At 36.6% G+C, this 22,620-nt stretch overlaps 1 protein-coding gene across 14 annotated transcripts in view; it reads right to left on the bottom strand.

Annotated features, from left to right (window-relative positions):
* TCF12 (transcription factor 12) overlaps positions 1-22,620 on the bottom strand; it is a 362,989-nt gene that overhangs the window by 110,718 nt on the left and 229,651 nt on the right. The window lies entirely within an intron of this gene.

Genomic DNA, 22,620 nt, shown 5'->3' with positions numbered 1-22,620 from the left:
TTACAACAGCTGGCTAGGAGCATAACTCGGCCTCCCTGGGCACCTACAGGGAAAGCAAACATGCCACAACAGAAGGACACACGTAGCCCACATAGGGGTCACTCCTGGAACACTGAGAACTGAGGGAAGCACACTGCAGGCCTGCTAAGGCATCACTTATATAAGGTCACCTATCCAAGAGCAGGAGACGTAGCTGACCTACCTAATACACAAGCACAGGGAAAGAGGCAAAATGAGAAGGCAAAGGAATACATTCCAAGTAAGGGAAGAGGACAAAACTCCAGAAAAGGAACTAAGTGAAACAGAAATGAGCAACCTACCTGACAGAGAGTTCAAACAAAGAGTGTTAAGGATGCTCCCTGATCTGGGGAGAAGAATAGATGAACTCAGTAAGAATATCAACAAAGAACTGGAAGATATAAAAAAGAACCAATCAGAAATGAAGAATACAATACTGGAAATGAAAAAAATCACTAGAGGGACTCAAAAGCAGAGTAGAGGATACAGAAGAATGGATCTGTGAGCTGGACGAAAGATTAGAAGAAATTACCCAAGATGAACAGGTAAAAGAAAAAAGAATTAAAAAGAGTGAGGACAGTCTAAGGGACCTCTGGGACAACACCAAGCACACTAACATCCGTGTTATAGGTGTCCCAGAAGGAGAAGAGCGAGACAAAGGGGCAGAGAATCTATTTGATGAAATAATAGATGAAAACTTCCCTAACCTAAGGAAGGAAACAGACATCCAGGTACAGGAAGCAAAGAGAGCCCCAAACAAGATAAACCCAAAGAGGCCCACACCAAGACACATCATAATCAAAATGTCCAGAATTAAAGATAAAGAGAGAATCCTAAAAGCCACAAGAGAAAGACAAGTTACATATAAAGGAAACCCCATAAGGCTATCAGCTGACTTCTCAGCAGAAACCTTACAGGCAAGAAGAGAGTGGCAGGATATATTTAAAGTGCTAAAAGGAAAAAACTTGCAGCCAAGAATACTCTACCTGGCAAGGTTATCATTCAAAATGGAAGGAGAGAGAAAAAGTTTCCCAGACAAGCAAAAATTAAAGGAGTTTGTCACCAAGAAACCAGTGCTACAAGAAATGTTAAAGGGACTGATTTAAGGGGAAAAGAGAAGACCACAAATAGGAAAAATTATCTATTTCCATGATAAGAGGGTAATGGATACAAATGCACAAAAAAGAGGTTAGATATGATATCAAAAACATAAAACGAGGGAGGTAGGGAGTTAAAGAGTAGAGCTTTCAGACAGAGGTCAAACTAAAGAGACCATCAATTCTGTATAGAGGACTACTAAAACAGTGAGGAAAAAAAAAGTTAGAAAATGGCAGTAAGTACATACTTATCAATAGCTACTTTAAACATCAATGGACTAAATGCTCCAATTAAAAGGCATAGGGTGGCTAACTGGACAAAAAAGCAAGACCCATATATATGCTGCATACAAGAGACACACTTCAGACCTAAAGACACTCACAAACTGAAAGTGAAGGGATGGAAAAACATACTCCACGCAAATGGCAATGAAAAGAAAGCTGGGGTAGCAATACTCCTATCAGACAAAATAGACTTTAAAATAAAAACTGTAAAAAGAGACAAAGAAGGGCATTACATAAGGATCAAGGGAACAATCCAAGAAGAGAATATAACACTTGTAAATATCTACGCACCCAATGTAGGAGCACCTAAATATATAAAGCAATTATTAACAGACATAAAACCAGAAATAGACAGTAACACAATAATAGTAGGGGACTTTACACCAACGGATAGATCATCCAAACAGAAGATCAATAAGGAAACACGGGCCTTAAATGACACACTTGAACAGATGGACCTAGTAGATATATACAGAGCATTCCATCCAAAAACTGAAGAATACACTGTTCTTTTCAAATGCACATGGAACATTCTCCAGGACTGATCACATATTAGGCCACAAAACAAGTCTCCATAAATTTAAGAAGACTGAAATAATACCAAGCACCTTTTCTGACCACCATGGTATGAAACTAGAAATCAACTATAGGAAGAAAATCAGAAAAGCCACAAATATGTGGAGATTAAACAAAATGCTACTGAACAACGATTGGGTCAACGAAGAAATCAAAGGAGAAATCAAAAAATACCTGGAAACAAATGAAAATGAAAATACGACATGCCAGAATTTATGGGATACAGCAAAAGCGGTTCTAACAGGGAAGTTTACAGCAATACAGGCCTATCTCAACAAACAAGAAAAATCTCAAATAAACAATCTCACAATGCACCTAAAGGAACTGGAAAAAGAAGAACAAACAAAGCCCAAAATCAGTAGAAGAAGGGAAATAATAAAAATCAGAGCAGAAATAAATGAAATAGAGACTAAAAAAAGACAAAAGAAAAAATTAATAAAACCAAGAGCTGGTTCTTTGAAAAGATCAACAACATTGACAAACCTTTAGCTAGACTCACCAAGAAAAAAAGAGAGAAGGCACAAATAAGTAAAATCAGAAATGAAAGAGGAAAAATTACAACAGACACCTCAGAAATACAAAAGATTATAAGAAAATGCTACGAAAAGCTATATGCCAACCAATTCGACAATCTGGAAGAAATGGATAAATTCTTAGAATCATACAACCTTCCAAAACTGGATCAAGAAGAAATAGAGAATTTGAATAGACCAATCACCAGTAAGGAGATCAAAACAGTAATCAAAAACCTCCCCAAAAATAAAAGTCCAGGACCAGACGGCTTCCCTGGTGAATTCTACCAAACATTCAAAGAAGACTTAATACCTATCCTTCTTAAACTCTCCCAAAAAATTGAGGAGGGGGAGAAGCTCCCTAACTCATTCTACGAAGCCGACATTACCCTGATACCAAAACCAGACAAGGACAACACAAAAAAAGAAAATTACATGCCAATATCACTGATGAACATCGATACAAAAATCCTCACAAAATACTAGCAAATCGCATACAACAATACATTAAAAAGATTATACACCATGATCAAGCGGGATTTATTCCAGGTATGCAGGGATGGTTCAACATTCGCAAATCAATCAACGTAATATACCACATTAATAAAATGAAGAATAAAAATCACATGATCATCTCAATAGATGCAGAGAAAGCATTTGACAAGACACAGCATCCATTTATGATAAAAACTCTGAATAAAATGGGTATATAAGGAAAGTACCTCAACATAATAAAGGCCATATATGACAAACCCACAGCTAATATCATCCTCAATGGTGAAAAACTGAAATCTATCCCTCTAAGAACAGGAACCAGACAAGGATGCCCACTCTCACCACTCCTATTTAACATAGTACCGAAGTCCTAGACCGAGCAATCAGGCAAGAAAAAGAAATAAAAGGGATCCAAATTGGAAAGGAAGAAGTGAAACTCTCACTATTTGCAGATGACATGATTTTATATATAGAAAACCCTAAAGAATCCACCAAAAAACTTTTAGAAGCAATAAACGAATACGGTAAAGTTGCAGGATACAAAATCAACATACAAAAATCAGTTGCATTTCTATACACTAACAACGAAGTAGCAGAAAGAGAAATTAAGAATACAATCCCATTTACAATCGCAACAAAAAGAATAAAATACCTAGGAATAAACTTAACCAAAGAGGTGAAAGATCTGTACACTGAAAAGTATAAAACATTGCTGAAAGAAATTGAAGAAGACACAAAGAAATGGAAAGATATTCCATGCTCTTGGATTGGAAGAATTAACATAGTTAAGATGTCCATACTTCCTAAAGCAATGCTATCCCTATCAAAGTTCCAAAAACATTTTTCACAGAAATAGAACAAAGAATCCTAAAATTCATATGGAACAACAAAAGACCTGGAATAGCTAAAGGAATCCTGAGAAAAAAGAACAAAGCTGGAGGTATCATACTCCCTGATTTCAAAATATACTACAAAGCTATAGTAACCAAAACAGCATGGTACTGGCACAAAAACAGACACACAGATCAATGGAACAGAATTGAAAGCCCAGACATAAACCCACATATCTATGGACAGCTAATCTTCGACAAAGGAGCCAAGAACATACAATGGAGAAAGGAAAGTCTCTTCAACAAATGGTGTTGGGAAAACTGGACAGCCACATGCAAAAAAATGAAAATAGACCCTTACCTTACACCATACACAAAAATTAACTCAAAATGGAATAAAGACTTGAATGTAAGAGCTGAAACCATGAAACTTCTAGAAGAAAACATAGGCAGTACGCTCTTCGACGTCGGTCTTGGCAACATATTTTCAAGCACCATGTCTGACTGGGCAAGAGAAACAACAGAAAAAATAAACAAATGGGACTACATCAAACTAAAAAGCTTCTGCACAGCAAAGGAAACCATCAACAAAATGAAAAGAAAACCTAAAAATCAGGAGAAGATATTTGCAAACCATACATCTGATAAGGGGTTAACCTCCAAAATATATAAAGAACTCATGCATCTCAACAACAAAAAAACTAACAACCCAATTAAAAAATGGGCAAAAGACCTGAACAGACATTTCTCCAAAGAAGATAGCCAACAGGCACGTGAAAAGATGTTCAACATTATTAACTATCAGAGAAATGCAAATCAAAACTACAATGAGATATCATCTCACACCTGTCAGAATGGCTATAATTAACAAGACAGGAAACAACAAGTGTTGGAGAGGATGTGGAGAGAAGGGAACTCTCATACACTGCTGGTGGGAGTGCAAACTGGTGCAGCCACTATGGAAGGCGGTATGGAGATTCCTCAAAAAATTAAGGATAGAGCTACCATATGATCCAGCTATTCCACTGCTGAGTATTTATTCCAAAGAACTTGAAAACACCAATGTGTAAAGATACATGCACTCCTGTGTTCATTGCAGCGTTATTCACAACAGCCAAGACTTGGAAGCAACCTAAGTGCCCATTAAGGGACGAATGGATAAAGAAGATGTGGTATATACACACAATGGAATACTACTCAGCCATAAGAAACGATGAAATCCAGCCATTTGTGACAACATGGATGGACATTGAGGGTATTATGCAAAGTGAAATAAGTCAGAGGGAGAAGGTCAAATATCGTATGATCTCACTCATTAAGTAGTAGATAATAACAACAACAACCAACCACACAGAGACAGAGATTGGATTGGTGGTTACCAGAGGGGACGGGGGGAGGAAGGAGGGCCAAAGGGGTAATTCGGCACATGTGTGTGGTGATGGGTTGTAATTAGTATTTGGGTGGTGAACATGATGTAATCTATGCAGAAATAGAAGAATAAATATTGAAATTTATACAATATTATAAACCAATGTTACTGCAATAAAAAATTAACAAATAAATAAAATATCACAGTTCCCTACATTAAAAAAAATAAAATAAAATGATACGTAACCTACTCAAATGAGATTCTGAAATGTAAATACATTTTTATTTCACCTTTCTTTTATTAGGAACTAATTATTTCTTAGGGACTTAGAAGTTTGGGTACTCCTTAAATATAATAATGCATACTCAGTCTGAGATTTAGAAGACATTCATCCTTAATTCTTTCAAAATGACTTTTCACAAGAACTATTTTCATGAATTAAAATGAATCATATAAGTCTCTATTTTATTTCAGGTGTCTGACAAATAACAAAAACTTCTGGCTACTGTATTATGGGTTTCTGCTAACTTTTACATAAATATTATATATAAATGCAGTAAATGGACAATTTTAACAGTAAATGTCAGCTGAACACAGTTTAAGAGCTATTAGTAACTTATCTAATTTCCCTCAAAACACCTATGAATAAACTATTACAAAGAATTTACTGGGATATTTTAGTAAAGGGGTTTTATTTGTTTGTGGGTACGTGTATACCATGGGCCTCTGCCAGTCTTTTCAGAATAATGCTATTAAATGAACAAAACAAAATGTATAGTATTATGAAATAAACTGATATGTTATCATCAAAATGTTTAAAAAAAATTTGCTGCATGGTAATATATATGCTCTTTTATTAACACATTAAAAGGTAAGATCTAGGGGGCCGGCCTGGTGGTGTAGTGGTTAAGTTCATGCATTCTGCTTTGGTGGCCCGGGGTTCACGGGTTCGGATCCTGGGCGTGGACCAACACACTGCCTGTCAGGCCATGCTATGGCAGCGTCCCATATAAAGTTGAGGAAGATGGGCATGGATGTTAGCCCAGGGCCAATCTTCCTCAGCAAAAAGAGGAGAACTGGCGTCGGATGTTAGGCTCAGGGCTGATCTTCCTCACAAAAAGAAAAAAAAAAAAAGTAAGATCTAAAAGCAGGCCCATTAACAATGGTAATTTCAAATCACAGCTGATGAGTTTAAGATATCTGCAACAACTGTATTATGCTATGAAAATATCTGTTATATTGGTGACAAAAATCATAGGTACTGTTAGGACTGTTTTGCTACCCTCATTCAAAATTGAAGGATAAGCTAAGTTTCACTTAGAGATTGGTAAAAATAAAAATGACAATTTTTTCCCTGTCCAAGTTCACTGATTTTCCTCCTATTCTGGCAGTCTCTGGACTCCTGCTAAGAACCTCAACTCTAGTAGAATAGCAACATATTATTGCAAGATATACATTTATACAAATATATGTAAATCAAGCCATCAGACACATAGTTTATAAATATCTTGTGTGCAAAAGTATTTTAAGTAGTTAGACTTATATGGTTTACATTAACCAGACTCAGTATTTTCTGACCCCAAACTGAGAACTGCTGAAGAAACGACAGATGATTTTGACTAATATGGACAGTATTTAAAACAACTGTTCAAGAAACAGCAAATTGCTGAAGTTCAAGAAATTATTTTACCCAGTTGTTGGTATAAGATGCATAAAATATAAGAGGCAATCATTACTGTAACAAAACTTTCTCAGAATTAAAAAAAAAAAGTGATCTTTTTCCTATCAATAACAACATACATGTTGCAACAATAAGTTGTAACTCTCCACTGCTTGTCCAAGCTCCAAAAATACAAACTATAATGTTAATATAAAAGATAATTTTGCCTATATTCTTTTGGCATAGGACACAATCAGCAGTCAAGTTGAGGCTGGGAGCAAAGAGGCACAATTCTACATTCCCATTCCTCCACAACCTAATCACAAACATTCAGGAGTTGACTAGATAGAAGAATCTGAGTTCGATACATTCCATCAAACATTTATGGGCTAGTCTCTCTGACAGATGGTGGGATTGCGAGATGAAGACGCAAGCCTCTCCCCTTGAGAGGTGCCAACTAGTGGAAAAGCTTAGAGCCTACTTGGATGAAAAACAAGTTTCACAATTAAGGTCAGGTGTCTTGAGGTCCAGGTCCAAAATGCACTATGGGTGGTTCTAGAGGAGTGGACAGGGAATTGCTTGGGCTGGGGCAATCCATAAGGCTTGCTAAACCAGGAAGGGGACCCCTACTCAAACTTGAATGGAGAAATAGGCAACTTCTGGTCATTCTAAAAGTGGAGATGAAATTACTCACCTTTTCATAGAAGAAGGGTCTTTTGAGTAGATGGCCTATGTGAGAACCATATGGCCTTTTAAGCAAGTGATTTTCCAACAAAAGTGGTCCGGCAGATAAGTTGTACTCTACCCCTACACATAGTTTTAGAGCTGTCAAATTGGTTTTTACTTAGATCCAGATCATGCTGTCCCAAGGCTATGAAAACAATCAGTCTCAAGGATAAAAGGAATATGCAATTACTGCGACAAGCTGAATAAAACCTGAGTAAACTGGAAGGCCAGAGCTGAATACTCTTCCTTTGCCCAAGGGCTAAAGAATGAGAATCTAGCTAGTCTTGGGAATTTCTAGTGTGGTGAGAACCAAATATAAAGGGGATCCCATCTCTCATCCTATAGAGAGATAGCTCACTGATTTTTTTTTTCAAAAGTCATTAAATGCTTTTTTTCCTAATCAGCATTAAGAAAAAGAAGGGGGTAGAAAGATAAGGACTGAAAACACAGAATAGCAAAGAGAAAAGGAAATGTAAAAAAATATAAAAGAAGAGAAACACGGAAACCAACTTTCCTCTACAACTCTATTTCAATTTTATTACTCTGTATAAGTGCAGTCAAGGGTACAGTGGTTTTTTTAACAGTCATACTACATTGTATGCACAAATTAGACCTTTCTCTCTTTTTTTTAACTTGAACCAGTTGTTAAACCAAGTCATCCATCCTATACTGTACTTACACAAGTGATTTTTCTAAACATAAATGTAGGATCTCATTTCCTAAAAAAATTATTTTAAATTTCATCTTTGATTTATCACATTACCCTAACTTATCTGAGTTTATGCTGAATACTCGGAAGCCCCAGAAAAGAAGGGTAGGAAGACCATGACTAGAAATTGCTAACACTTATTCCATCTTAAGAACTAAGGGCATGCCCACCCTCAGGGGAGTGAAAGAAGGAATTGAAATGACAGGAATCCTCTTGGCAAGTCACTTAAGTAGGTGGAATGTGCCACACCCAATTTTGAAAATGCTGGTTGTAAGGGTTCAAATTTTAAGTATGGTAAAGCTGAAGTCCAATTTTGGTAACTCTTTGAAGGGCAGGTGAATTAAAGGACCCCACATCATTTCTGAGTAATCAAAATCACCAAATGAGACCAAATGATCTTTCCCAGGATCACAGACTCAGTTTTCAATGGGACTTTAGAGGCTACCTAGTCCAACTCCCACCCAAAGCAGTACTACTTTGAACATAAAGAGTCTCACCAAAAAAGGTCCACTCATGACTGCTTTCCACTTTGTATCACCCACATTTTAAGAATAATACTAAAAAGCCAAAGGGCAGGGATGGTGAGGGATCTGTAAACCAGGTAAGCTAAAAGAACTGGGCTAAATGTTAGCCTGGAGAAGAAAGGGTCTGGGAGAAGTGTGTTCTCTGTGCTTTTTAATACTTGCAGAGCTATCATGCCAGGAGGATCAGACTATACGGTCTGGTCCCAGTGAAGAGACCTAGGAACAAAGGATAAAAGTAAAGAGATGCATCATTTTAGCTTGTTATGAGGAAGAAATCTCAGAAAATAGAACTTCCAACAGTAAAATAAAAACTGTGCAGAAAATTATATAATATTCCAGCTGTTCTTATTAGTAAAGAGATTTGCGGAACAATTAGCTCTTTTGTTGTGAATTTATTCATGCAGTGGAAGACTTAATAGACTTTTTTAGCAGCCAAGTTACTATTGGTAAATCACAGCAAGTTCATGTTTACTGGACATCTGGGTATTTTACAGTGAAATGGCCATTCAAGTTTTTTGCCCACTTTTTTCCTATTGGACTGTCTATCATTTACTTGTTGATTTGCAGGCGTTCTTCAGATATTTTTATTATAAGACCTTTTATTGTATCTTTGTAAATATTTTCTGTAGGTTGCCTTTTCATTCTCTTAATGGTGTCTTTTGATAAACAGAAAATCTTCATTTTAACATAGGCCAATTTGTCCATTTTTTCCTTTACAGTTAGCATTTTTGGTGTGTGTACTGTTTAAGAAATCTCTGCCTATTCCAAGGTTACAAATCTATTTTTCTATGTTTTCTTCTAAAAGCTTTACTGTTTATCTTTCACATTTAAATCTGTATTTGGTTTTTGTGTCTGTTAGTAGGGGGTCAAGGTACATGTTTTTTCCATAGGCTATCCAATTGACTTCAGTACTGTTTATTGAAAAGATGATATACATCTTAAGAGTATCACATGGCTGCTGTGTGGAGAAAAAGCTATAGGGAAACAAGTGTGGAAGTAGGTGACCAATTAGAAGACTACTGAAATACTCCAGATGAAAGCTAATGGTGGCTTTAATTCTTCCAACCCACTGAGGTAGGTACTATTAAATCCTCATTTTATTAATGAGGAAAAATAATTTGGCCAAGGTCACAGAATTAATAAGTAGCCAAAAGAAGTAGAATGTAGGGCTATCTGACATTAAATTCTTAACAGCATACTATACTGCACTGTTTTCCTGTGGAGGTTTAAGACACAATTCCCATATTCTGATTATATACATAGACATTTGGTGGAGCCCAAATATAGCATAAGAATTTTTCTCTATTTAGCTCTCCAAACAGCCTCTACCAATCAACTTATTTGGCACTAGACATGAAACCTACTCCTGCTGAAAAGAGGGACTGATGACAAATCATCTCAAAAATGACTGGCAGCAAAACCCAACTACTCCAAAGGTTGGCTCTGGATATAACCAGAACACGGTCAGTTATGCTAGTTTCACTCACAAGTAATTGCTATTCTTTTCAGTTCTCACAAAAGGCACATGATGATTTGACTGTGGCTTCAAGTGCCCGTGAGAAAAATATTTACTCTGATCTTGTCTTTCTGGGCCTCAGTTTCCTAATCTGTAAAAATGAATAAGTTGGACAAGATCAGAGTCTGCATAATGGCATCCTGAGAGATTGTTTTGTGTGGCCAATGCAGGGATTTGTCTCTGTGTATATGTTTAAAACAATGTTTTTAAAAAACTAATTGCTGTGGCAGCCATGAGAATGCACCTTGCAGAAATTCTACTTCAGGGAATGTAACTAACTGAGGGATTCAGCTGCTGTGCTCTGAAATCCACATCTGCTTTTGCACTGAGGCCCACTTGTTTCCAACACGCTTTAACAGAGCATGGCGGGGAAACTAAAGCACACCCCTTTCTGGGACACATGGCATTCCTTTGTTGACCAACTTTGGCTCAAGAACTCTCTGGTTGCTTTGCTGAATCTTCCTTAGTGTGCACAGCAGTCTAGGACTCTTTCACTTTCTCTCCTTCACTCTCAAAGTCTTGAGATTGCTGCGGCCATGGCAACATTGCTGATTAGCTAATACGTGCAAGGCACTGACTCACATTGCTGGTATCACTGCTAGTTGTATTCTTCCTACGAGGAATCCTGTTAATACCAAGGAATGACTGAAGGAAGCTGATAACAGCTGTGAGATGTGACAGTAAATTTTTAAGATTTTCTATAGATCTCAATCTACTGGCTGGAGAAACCTGCCCTATAATACTCTTCTGGCTATATGTGCTCTTTTCCTACCAATTCAATGCTTTTACGAGGATATGGCCAGAGGCAAAGATGTTATGAAAGATATAGCTGGCTCAGCTTTTATTTCTGCAGCAGTCCAGTGAATACCTGAAAATTTCCAGCAAGCTAAAGTTTACTAATTTCAATGAATAGATACTACTCAAGAAATAATTGTTGACTTCATGAGTAATAGCACAAACTAGAACAGTTTCCCTGTTTGTCTGAAAGCCAATATTATTTCAATTTTCATTTTTTAAGGCATACTGATTTGCATTCATAAATTCAAATTCACCATCTATTAAATAAAAAAATTCATGTGCTATATTTTAAATAAGTAGCATTAGACTGGTTTTTCTTAAAAGATAAAGGCTTAACCTAGAAAAAGAATTCCTATATGTTTCAAAAATTTACCTAGATCAACATTACTATGTTTCAAAATGAAATATTTCAATATATAAATCATGAGAGCTTTTCCATATTTAGTTTTCAGAGAAACAATATGAAATGCTTACTTAGCCAAATCTAAATATTTGGACACAAATCCAAATTTGATCACAGTTTTATGAGCAGACTATCTTCCTTCCCCTTGGGTATCATTGGAAACTCATTATTTACCTAATCTCTTTGCCCATGAAGAAGATTTTACTCTTCTTTTGTGGGTGAACACTACCAAAAGTTTCATACAACTTGAATCACACTTGGAGAAGCGTAAAATACTGTCCTACAAAGGGGGGAAAACTGTAATGTTGTTGGGTATATTAGAGCAGAGACCTAGGAATTCTGATTACTGGATTCATCTCTTGGCTCTTGCTTCTCTCTCACTGAGTGAACTGGGCAAGTTACCAGTCACTTAACATCAATGGCCCCACTCACTCTTTTAGGAAAAGCAACTCAGTAGCATGTACCTCACACAAGCCTGCACAGTTTAATTAACGCTTATAAAGTACTCGGAAATTCTTGTCTGAAAGAACCTAGGCAATGCTAACTATTAGAATTACAGAATTCACTTTGGTAGCAATCTGCTCAAACTTACAGAAAAAAATCTAAAAAGGATCTCAAAACTAACAGATTTTTTTTTTTAAAAAAGAAAGAAAAGAGAGAGGGTTTTAAGATAAATGCCTGCCTATTTTCTTCACAACAATTTGTTTAAGTATTATGGGCTAACATTTGTGCCAAGCACACTGCTGGCTACATTGAAGATATTTAAATATCTAGTGCCAACAAGCACAGCTGCTGGACCTCTATGCCCTCCTCTTGTTCACTCTATGCCAAATTACTCACACAGCTATGAATGATGAGGCAGCAGCATAGGAAAATGCCAAGTGTAAGTGAGATTAGCTATAAACCAGAGGATCCCTATAGAGGTCAATGATTAGCAAGTTCCCAGCTGTAGTCACTTTTCTAACCCTGCCTTTATCTTATCACTTATTCTATCTTAACTCTGCACCAACTTCCTGTGACAGGCATCAGAACCGTAAGCAACTTTCCAATCAATAATTCCTGCAGAACTGCTAAGGCACAGATAAAGTATCTCATTATCCTTGACAGGAGCACACCATCAGACCTGGGCAATTTGAATAGGCTTTAGAAATGACTTCTTGAGATTAAAAACTGAGATGAAGTAGTCCAGGATGCGAACATCTACCAATCCAGCTACTCTTCCCCATGCTTTCTACCCCTCCCCCTAAAATCAGATTCACACATTAAACTTAAACAACTAGATGAGGATGAGAAGGTTTACACAAAACAGTTTGCCTTTTAGCCATCAGAATGCCCACAGAGAAAAGTAAAATGCAGCATTCAATACAAGAGGGTGAGGTGGGTAGGTAGCTGGAAATTAAGAATGAACGAACAGCACAGAATAAGACAAATACACTGAGATCAATTTTTATCATTTACCAAAATATGCCACATATAGAATACATAACAAAGTATACATTGTAGCTAGCTCAAAATCTAAACTCCACTTCTAAGACATTTTACTTAATAACCGCATTTTCTAAATTGTCCCTGAAAATATATTTACATCTATATTGCATTGTTGCTTTTCCTTAGGATCAGAATTTAAGTGTGTTTTCTCACTTAATGTCTCCACACTTCCCCAAATCACATGTTTAGAACTTAGAAACAAAAACATTTCGTTTTTATAGCAATCCAACAGATTATAAAACTAGGAATTCTCTCTTCATCTTTTGCTGCATTTCAGGAGAAAACATGGTGAATGCGTATTCTTTAAAAATAATCAAGCAACCTTTTCATCTTAATGTTTATGTCATTCTTAAATAAAAAAGGATTTGAAATAATTCAATTGATGCTTTACAAATTTCTAGGGACTAAATAAACTGAGCCAATCCTTCAACATCTTAATCTTGTCTACCCCCCTTACCCAAAAATAAAGAAAAAAAAGAAAATCAGGTAAAAGTCACATCATCCAATAAATTGGTTGAGGGAAGAGAGGGGAGCATATTATCAAATTATCTTGGTAATCACACAATAGGAATAACCTATTCCTTCTGATATACTGACTCTGTTTCCATCAAATCCTTGTATGAATGCTTCTCTCAGAAATTTCTTACATCATACAATGATAAACAGAACATTAAGCTCATTATTGTTAATTCCCATGATTTTCTCACATCTTTCTGTATTTTGGTTGTTTAATTTAAACCATGACCTTACTAGGCAAGGTCAGTGTCTGAGTCTGTTTTTTATGGCACCTAGGGACCAGAAGGCAGATGCCACTTGTTCAGGGAACACTGGTCTGGAATTCTAGACTTGTTTTGTTTGCGTGCCAGGGACAGATTCTACTCCAAGGCTCTATCTGTGGAGGCAGATAGACAGTTTAAAGAGAACCGTGCTCTAAAATAGTGGATAATAAATGATTGTTAATTAGCTAGTTTCCCTTGACAGCAAGAACTGGAATAGAAAGAAAGGAACTAGTCAATGGAACTGCAACCATTCACCAACTATTTGGTCAGAAGCAGGGTAGCAGAATGAAACAAGTACAGAAATGAGTCAGGAGGGTCTATTTCTGTCTCTGCTGTGAACTGGCTGTGTGACATGGATGTCATTAAACCTCCCCAGGCCGCAGTTTCTTTACCCAGAGAATGGGGTGGGTTGGGGTGGGGCAAGTTTGGACTGGATGATCTCTTTCTAATATCCCATCAAATTGACATCCTCATTTATTTTGCTAATAATCAGGCACCCTCTTCTGACAGAACGTAAATCTAGGCACTGAGGGTAGTAAAAGAAGATAAGCTGCTAAAAAATGTAGGGACTTTTGGAATAATGATGATGTGTGGTTATAAAAACGAAGTGTATAGCAGTTCATCATACATTTAATACACTTTGAGATATTTAACTGTGAATATGGTATGCTGAATATGGCAAATTGAAGTCAATATACTCAGAATTACCAAGACTTCATTCTAGTCAGATTAAGAAAAATGCTAAATGTTAATAAAATTTCTCACCGGGGCTCAACACTCTCTACCTATATGATGTAGAAAGGTAGCACACTTTGTACACCATAGAAAATATACAGTCTAGAGCAACTGAAAGGAGACTATTCGATTTTGTTGAAACAGACGGACAAAGCCCAAAAGAGATTCTTAAATCGCCTTAAGACTTAAATAACATTCTTGCTACATGATAGGTACTCTGAGGGTAAAATATGAGACATTCAGTTTTCATTGAGTGGCTTCCAGTATTGTAATTTACTGCCATCCTACCTTTGCAGTTTAAAAATAGGTAAAGACTAGCCTCGAGTTTATGGGTTATAATCCAAAGTTCAGTCAGTCAGTCAGGTATAACTCTAAGTTTTTTACACACCAACTTGTTATAAATGGCTATACAAATCAATTCAAGGCACAGTATGTCTGTGTAAAATATTTGTGGAAGGGAAAAACAAAGCAAGAAAGTAAAGAATAAGAAAAGGAAAAAAAACCACATCGTAATAAAACTAGGAAGGAGGCATGGGGAAGTGGTTATGAGGTTATGAACAGACTCTGTACGTAGACTTACTGGGTTTAAATTCCTACTCTGCTTCTTACTAACATTATTACCTAACCTCTATGTTCCTTAGTTGCCTCAACAGCAAAATGGGATAATAGTTTCACCTCACTAGGTTTTTATGAGGATAAAAAGTACTGACATATAAAGTGCTTAAAACAGTGAAAAACACAAGATAAGGGCTAATTAAATATTAGTTATTATTTTTAAAATGAAATATATTGACTAGAAAATTTGTAATATGCATATCTTCAATATCAGTGCTTGAGGAAAAGGTTAAATACAGGAGAAAAAGAAGGTAGATTCCAGGAAAATAATTTAAAGGGAACTTTTGGATACTTCCAAAGGTTTTAAAATTCTTTATGCCTTTCATTTCATTAAAAGCTAACAGCTCACTCTTCCCTTAGCATTAACGAATGGGTATATCTCTAGCACGATTCATATACTTATAGCCACAAAGAATTAAGTTTCTCTTCACAACTGAAATAAAGAGAAAGACTGATTTACCAAAGAAAGCATGCAAGATCTGGAAAAGGTGGTAAGGGATTTGAAGAGAAAGGAAGGCACAAAAGAAGGACAATCTAAAGTGAATTTTAACAGTTGTAGATTCTGTAACATAGAGGAAACAGGGTAGATAGGCTTGGATGTAATCCTTCACCTGCTTTTTCCCTTTCCCAGGGGTTTGGGAAAATGTTTACAAATTGATTACCTAGGGTCTGATGGTTCTAAGCCACTGGCTCAAGATAGTTTGGTTGTTGTCTGAAGTTCATGGGGGAAGGAGGGGCAGACTATCCTTATTAGGTAAAAAGGATGTGTTAGCTGTGTTACACTGTGAAGGGGTGTTACATAGTGTTAGCACTGTTTAAACAGATGTTGTGAAGTTCAATATTTAAATGTTTTCATCTAGGGAAGAACCTATTCTTAAAAATATGTGCAAAGCCCACTGGAACAGGAAAAAAAAGTCAAAAACTTTTTTTTTCAATTTCTTGTTTCTCAGTGTGCTTCTTTTTGACTATTTACATTTAATGTGATTATTGATATGGCTGGATTTAAACCTACCATTTTGTTAAATGTTTTCTATTTGTCTCACCTGTTCTTTATTTGTTTTTTAGCCTGATTTTGGATTGAGTACTCCACTTAGTCTCTAATATTGGTTTATTTATTTATTTATTTATTTTTAAATAGATGTTTTATTTTATTTTATTTTTTCCCCCAAAGCCGGCCAGAGAAGCGGTGCGTCAGTGCGTGCCCGGGATCCGAACCCAGGCCGCCAGCAGTGGAGCGCGCGCACTTAACTGCTAAGCCACAGGGCTGGCCCGGTTCTTATTTTTTTTAATGTTTGCCCTTAATTTACAAATACATATCTTTAACAGAGTCTATCTTTAAGTAATAATGTATAATGATGTACACCTGAAATTTATACCATGCTATAAACCAATGTTACAGCAATAAAAAAAACAGATAAAAAAATAAAAAGAAAGGAAGGGAGGAAGGAAAGAACATGGATGTTTGCAAATGTTGCTCAAAACCATGTAAACGTGTCACCTATAAAAACTCTAATATCTGCAGAGAAAATAAAATTGAAAAGAATTTTTTAAAATATTAAAAAAAAAGTAATAATATAACAGCGTGAGAACCTTTCAACAGTATAGCTCCAGAATCCTCCCTTCCATCCTCTGGGTTATTGTTGTCATACATTGTACTTGTACATATTTTATATACCCTATATACAATATTACTATTTTTACTTAGACATAGACATTTAATTATTTTATAGTGTGATTTAAAATGAGGAAACATATGTCTTTTATATTTACTTTCATTTTACCATTTCTGGACCTCTCATTTCTTTGTATAGATCAGGAGTTGGCATACTATGACCCATGAACCAAAGTTAGCCTGCTTCCTATTTCTGTAAATAAATTTTTACTGGAATACAGCCACGTCCATTTGTTTACGTATTGTCTGTGGTTGCTTTTGTGCTGCAAGGGCAGAGTTAGTAGTTGTGACAGAGACTGTCTGACCCACAAAGCCTGAAATATGTGATATCTGGCTTTTTACAGAAAAAACTTGCTGAGCCCTGGTGTAGATCCAAGTTTCTATCTGGTGTCACATTCCCTCTGCCTGAAGAATTTTGTTGAACAGTTATTGTAGTGCAAGTCTGCTGGGATTCTCTCAGCTTTTCACGTATCTGAAAAAGTCTTTACTTTGCCCTCATTAAAAAAATTTCTTTCAATGGATATATAATTCTGGATTGACAGTTTTTTTATTTTAATACTTTAGAGATGTCACTCCATCATCTTCTTGCTTACAAAGTTTCTAATGAGAAGTCTGCTATAGTTTATTTTTATTGCTGTGTATATATATGTTTTTTTCTGCTTCTGGCTGCTTTCAAGATTTTCTCTTTGTTGGTTTTCAGCAGTTTGAATATGTCTAGTTGTGTGTGTGTTTTGTTTTTTAAACCTTGGATCTATGATTTTTTCTCTCTCCTCCGTCTGAGACTTCAATCACACATATTTTAGACTGTTGGAGACTGTCCCATAGTTCTGTCTTTTATCACTCTTTTTTCTCTGTGTGTTTCAGTTTGGATTTCTATTGACCTATATTCCAATTTACTGATTTATTCTGCAACTTTGTTGTCTATTGATGATCCCAAAGGAATTCCTCACCTTTGATATCATGTCTCTTATTTCTAGCATTTCAATTTGACTCTTATCACTTCCACCTATCTGCTAAAAATTCCCCATCTATTTGTGTATGTCGTCCACCTTTTCCACTAGATCCTTTAATATGTTAACCAGAGTTACTTTAACATCCTTGTCTGATAGTTCCAGCATCTGAGTCACCTTTGAATCTTGTTCTGTTATTATTTTGCCTCTTGACAAATTTTTTTCTTGCTTATACGTACGTCTCAATTTTGACTGAATGCAGGAAGTGGTGTGTAGCAGAGTAGAGACTGAGGTAAACAGTAGTTAGGCCTGGAAATGAGCATGCCTCTTCCTGTTTAAGGCCTTTAGTGTGGGAAAATGAGTCAATCTAATCAGGAGTGATTGTTGTTGCTGTGGTTACCTTACCTTACCCATTGGCCAGAGGTTTCAACTCCCTAGAGTGACTGGCTGCTTTTGCCTAGTGCTTAGCAAATGGCTGGGGTTCAGTAGGACTTTTCTCAGCATTAGTTTTTCATCCTCAGCGTTCAACAGACCCTATAAATCTGAGGCCCAGAGTGGCTCTCTCTCCATGCTTTTGCCCCTCCCCCAGGGGTAGACTGCTGTTGCTTTTCCTGTCTTTCATCCCTTCTTCCCCATAAGAGTAAAACTCTGCTTTATATCTAAAGTTGACCCTGGTTTGGAGTTTTCACCTCTCCCTGATGGGCAGGAGAGCTGTACTTGGTATCAGCATAAGATCTTAGGTCTAAGACAAGTTTCCTGTCTGCCCCAAATCACAATGTGTCTTAGCTTGTGTCCTCTGGGCAAGAGACTTTGCTGCCCCACCTAAAGCAGCTTAAGTCTTTCAGTACCTAGGGTCCAGGGAAGTTGGCATGCTTTTCTGCCTTTCCCACAACAACAGCTGATCAGCTTGTGCGTGCCTGCACCATCAATGGAACTTCTCTTCAGTCTCCTGCCTTACCCCTAATTTTTCTTGTGAGTCCTCAGTGGAGGTCTGAGGGAAAAAGCTTGAGAGCGACTGTGAAATCCCCTTTTGAACTGTTCTTTTGTTAGATGCCCCCATCAATTTCAAACTGATATGCATGCTAGACCACAAAGGATGTTCTGTTGAACTTTAAAATTTTAGCTGATTCCTCTTGCCTGTGTTGTGACTGGTGCAACATCTTATTTTCCCCTGCTCTGCCACAGGTCAGACAGTTCATGTATCCCATTTCTCCTTGGAATTCACATCACATGATTGGCTTGCGATTTCAGCTCTCCAATGGGTTCAAAAAGGAATTTTGTAGTTTATCAGGCTTTTTCTTTTTTTCTTATCATGAAGACTGGGAACGGCATTCTTTGAAGCGCTCTACATCCTACGTAGAAGCTAGAGATCCTCTGATCTTCATTTTGGATAGTTTGTTTCCACATCTGTAAATTCAATAATCTTTTCTTCTGCAGTGAATAATCTGCTGTTAATCCCAGTTTTTTTTTTTCCATTTCAGATATTTTACCTCTAGAAATTCCAATTGATTTTTCTTTTTTATATCTTTCATTTCTCCTCTCATCCTATTTGTGCTTTCCTTTACATTTTAGAGCTATGGAGCATATTTATATAACAGCCATTTTATTACTCTTGTTTGCTAATTCCATTATCTCTGTAATTTTCTGCTCTATTGTTTCTACTGATGGATTTTACTCCTGGTTACACAGTATAGTTTCCTGCTTCTTTTCATGCTTAGTAATTTTTGATTTGATGCCAGACATTACGAAGTCCACATTTTTGGGTGCTAGATTTTGTTGTATTCCTTTAAAGAATGTTGGACTTTATTCCGGCAAGCAGTTAAGCTCCTTGGAATCAGTTTGATCCTTTTCCAGGCTTGTCTTTAAGCTTTGTTAAGGCAGACCCAGAACAGCCTTTAGCCCAGGGCTATTTTAGCCTCACCAACACAATACCCTTCTGAGGACTCTAAACAATGCCATTTATTATGAGATCTTTCCACTTCAGTTGGCTGGAAGAAGAACCATTCCCAGTTTTGTATACTTTGGTTGGCTGGAAGAACTATTCCCAGCTTTGTATGAATTTCAAGAATTATTCAGCCTATTCCTTTCAAATGATTCTTCCCCAGTTTCAAGTTAAGTTTCCTCTCAATCATGCAGAGATCAGTATTCAGCCAAAGACTTGAGGGAACTCCTCTGTAGATCTGAAGCTCTTTCTCTTTGCTCCCTCCTTTTTGTCCTGCAAATTCGACCTACCTTGGCTTCTCTGAATTCTGTTCTTTGTCTCTTCAACTCAGTAAGACTGCTGGACTCTATCTGATTTCCTCTTCTCATTGCTGTGGCCTAGAATCTTCCTCCAGGCAGTAAGTTGGAGAATTGTGGGACTCACCTTATTTCCCTTCTCTCATGTACCATCTATTGTCCAATGTCTGAAAACTAATGGTTTAATTGGGACTACTATGACACTTCTTTTTTTTTTAAATAATTTTATTTATTTATTTATTTAGCCCCCAAAGCCCCAGTAGACAGTTGTATGTCATAGTTGCACGTCCTTCTAGTTGCTGTATGTGGGACGCGGCCTCAGCATGGCCGGAGAAGCGGTGCATCAGTGCGCGCCTGGGATCCGAACCCGGGCCGCCAGCAGCGGAGCGCGAGCTCTTAACCGCTAAGCCATGAGGCCGGCCCTATGAAACTTCTTAAGCTTTTTACACCTCTTGAAAATCATTCCAGCAGCTCCTCCTCCCCCAAAAAAGAAGAAAAAAAGCATTCCCCTAGTCTTTCTCTAGCAAACCCATTTTTACAGAGCAGGAAGCTAGGACATAGCAAAACTTGACTCCTATAAATAATCAGACTTTCTGACAAAAAAACTGCTCAGAGCAGTGCATATGGTAGAAGATAACACAATAGAATCCAAATTTGTTAATATCTTTACCTTTTGGAGTATCCTAAATACATCCTGCTCAGCTAGACTTAACCATAATAGAAATTAGGTTTGATATCTCCTTGGAAAATCTAAAAACTTCGTTAAACCACATTTCTTTTTATCACATTGTAAAGAGGTTCTCTTATTTCTAAGCTCAGATGTTTTATTTCTGAAATACTTGGAATTCCACTAAGTCTGCTGACATATTTGAATTTGGAAAAAACTGCTCTAAGAATATGATCTCCTGCACTAACTACACACACTGATATTTCTAAAAGGTTAAAAAGATGGCAATTTTCCAGTTCTTTCTCATCATTTCAGTTACGGAATACAATGTCTAGCTCATAGTTTCTCCTCTATTTTCTTTTCGCATGCTGACTAGTTCTCTAAATTCAATCTCAGGTATTTTGTTGTGCAGGTCTTCGATTCTCAGTCCTATTGTATGTGACATGATATATTAGACATATATACACATATCTGCTCTAGATACCATATAGCACTAAAAATATTTGTGAAGATTGCTGTCATTAAACTATATTCTGTTAGAAGTCATTGCTTCTTAAGAGTATCTGTTTCTGACTACATAATCATATTTATTTTTGACACATTTTTTCTGAATTGCTTCTTGCCTACATCAGACTATATTCAATAATAAAAACCACTGATTTCATTAACATATTTGAAAAACAACACTAAGTAGTAATGGTAAAACTCACACTTAAAAATTTTATTTTGAGGGGCTGGCCTGGTGGTATAGTGGCTAAGTTCACACCCTCCGCTTCGGTAGCCTGAGGTTTGCGGGTTCAGATCCTGGGCACAGACCTACACACCACTCCTCAAGCCATGCTGTGGCAGTATCCCATATACAAAGTAGAGGAAGACTGGCATGGATGTTAGCTTAGGGACAATCTTCCTCAAGCAAAAAAGAGGAAGATTGGCAGCTGATGTTAGCTCAGCGCCAATCTTCCTCACACACACACACGAAATTATTTTGGAACAATTCTATTCTCCCTCTGAGAGATTCCTACATCCTGACAACCTAAACTTTGATTTAGGACTCTAATCCTGAACCTATCTCATGTGAGAAAACTGGTCATGTTCTAATTAATCATATTGCTTTAAAGTCCATTTATTGAATATTGTTTTTTCCAACTTTGTTCATAAACTTGTATTTTGCTATTTTCCTTAAACATTCCAAGTTCCATCCCACTGAAGGCTGCTGGACTAGCTAGCCTCTCATGAAATGTTCTTCCGCCAGAGCATTCATTCAGGTCTCTGCTCAAACGATACTTCCTCAGAGAAGCCTTCTCTGACTGTCCTATCTAAAATAAAATAGTCTACTCTAACCCCTCCTTCTCTATCATCTTTCATGAAGTCATAAAGATTTGTCTTGTTTGGCTTGCAGAGATAATATAACTTAGCTGGTAATCTTTGGTTAAACCATCACAACTCAAAATTTTTCCCTTGTCTTAATATAAAGTTTAGAAACTCTGCTTTAATTTGTACTGCCAATTTATCTACATTTTACTATCATTTCCCATATTGGTATTTTGCTATATCACATTTGCTATAATTGAAACCAAAATTCTTTTGTGTTTTCTGTTCCTGTGATATCTCTTTCAATTCACAACTTTATAAATTATGCATAAGGATTTACTTAAATCTTTATGGTTTTTTAAATTTATATTTTCTTTTTTTCCCAGACCATACAGTCATCTTCCTTGTGTTGCAGTAAGAGTTTATTATTTTAGGTAAAGCTTTTTTTCCCCCCTAATATAAAATGCTTTAAAATATTCTGAATGGAAGATTATAGCAGATAAGTAGCATGAAAGAAAAAAAAAAAAACTATTCAGGGATCAGAAGCAATTGTTTAATAGGATGTAAGTTTAGAGTTCTCAATAGATATCTTAAGATCAAGGAAGAAGTATCAAGACAGCTCCTAAAAGGTTGGGTCACTATCATAT

This window comes from Diceros bicornis, chromosome 5 (assembly GCF_020826845.1).
Source record: "Diceros bicornis minor isolate mBicDic1 chromosome 5, mDicBic1.mat.cur, whole genome shotgun sequence".
Classification (NCBI taxonomy): Eukaryota; Metazoa; Chordata; class Mammalia; order Perissodactyla; family Rhinocerotidae; genus Diceros; species Diceros bicornis.
Note: the sequence above shows the minus strand (reverse complement) of the source record. Positions and strands in the feature narration are given on the sequence as shown.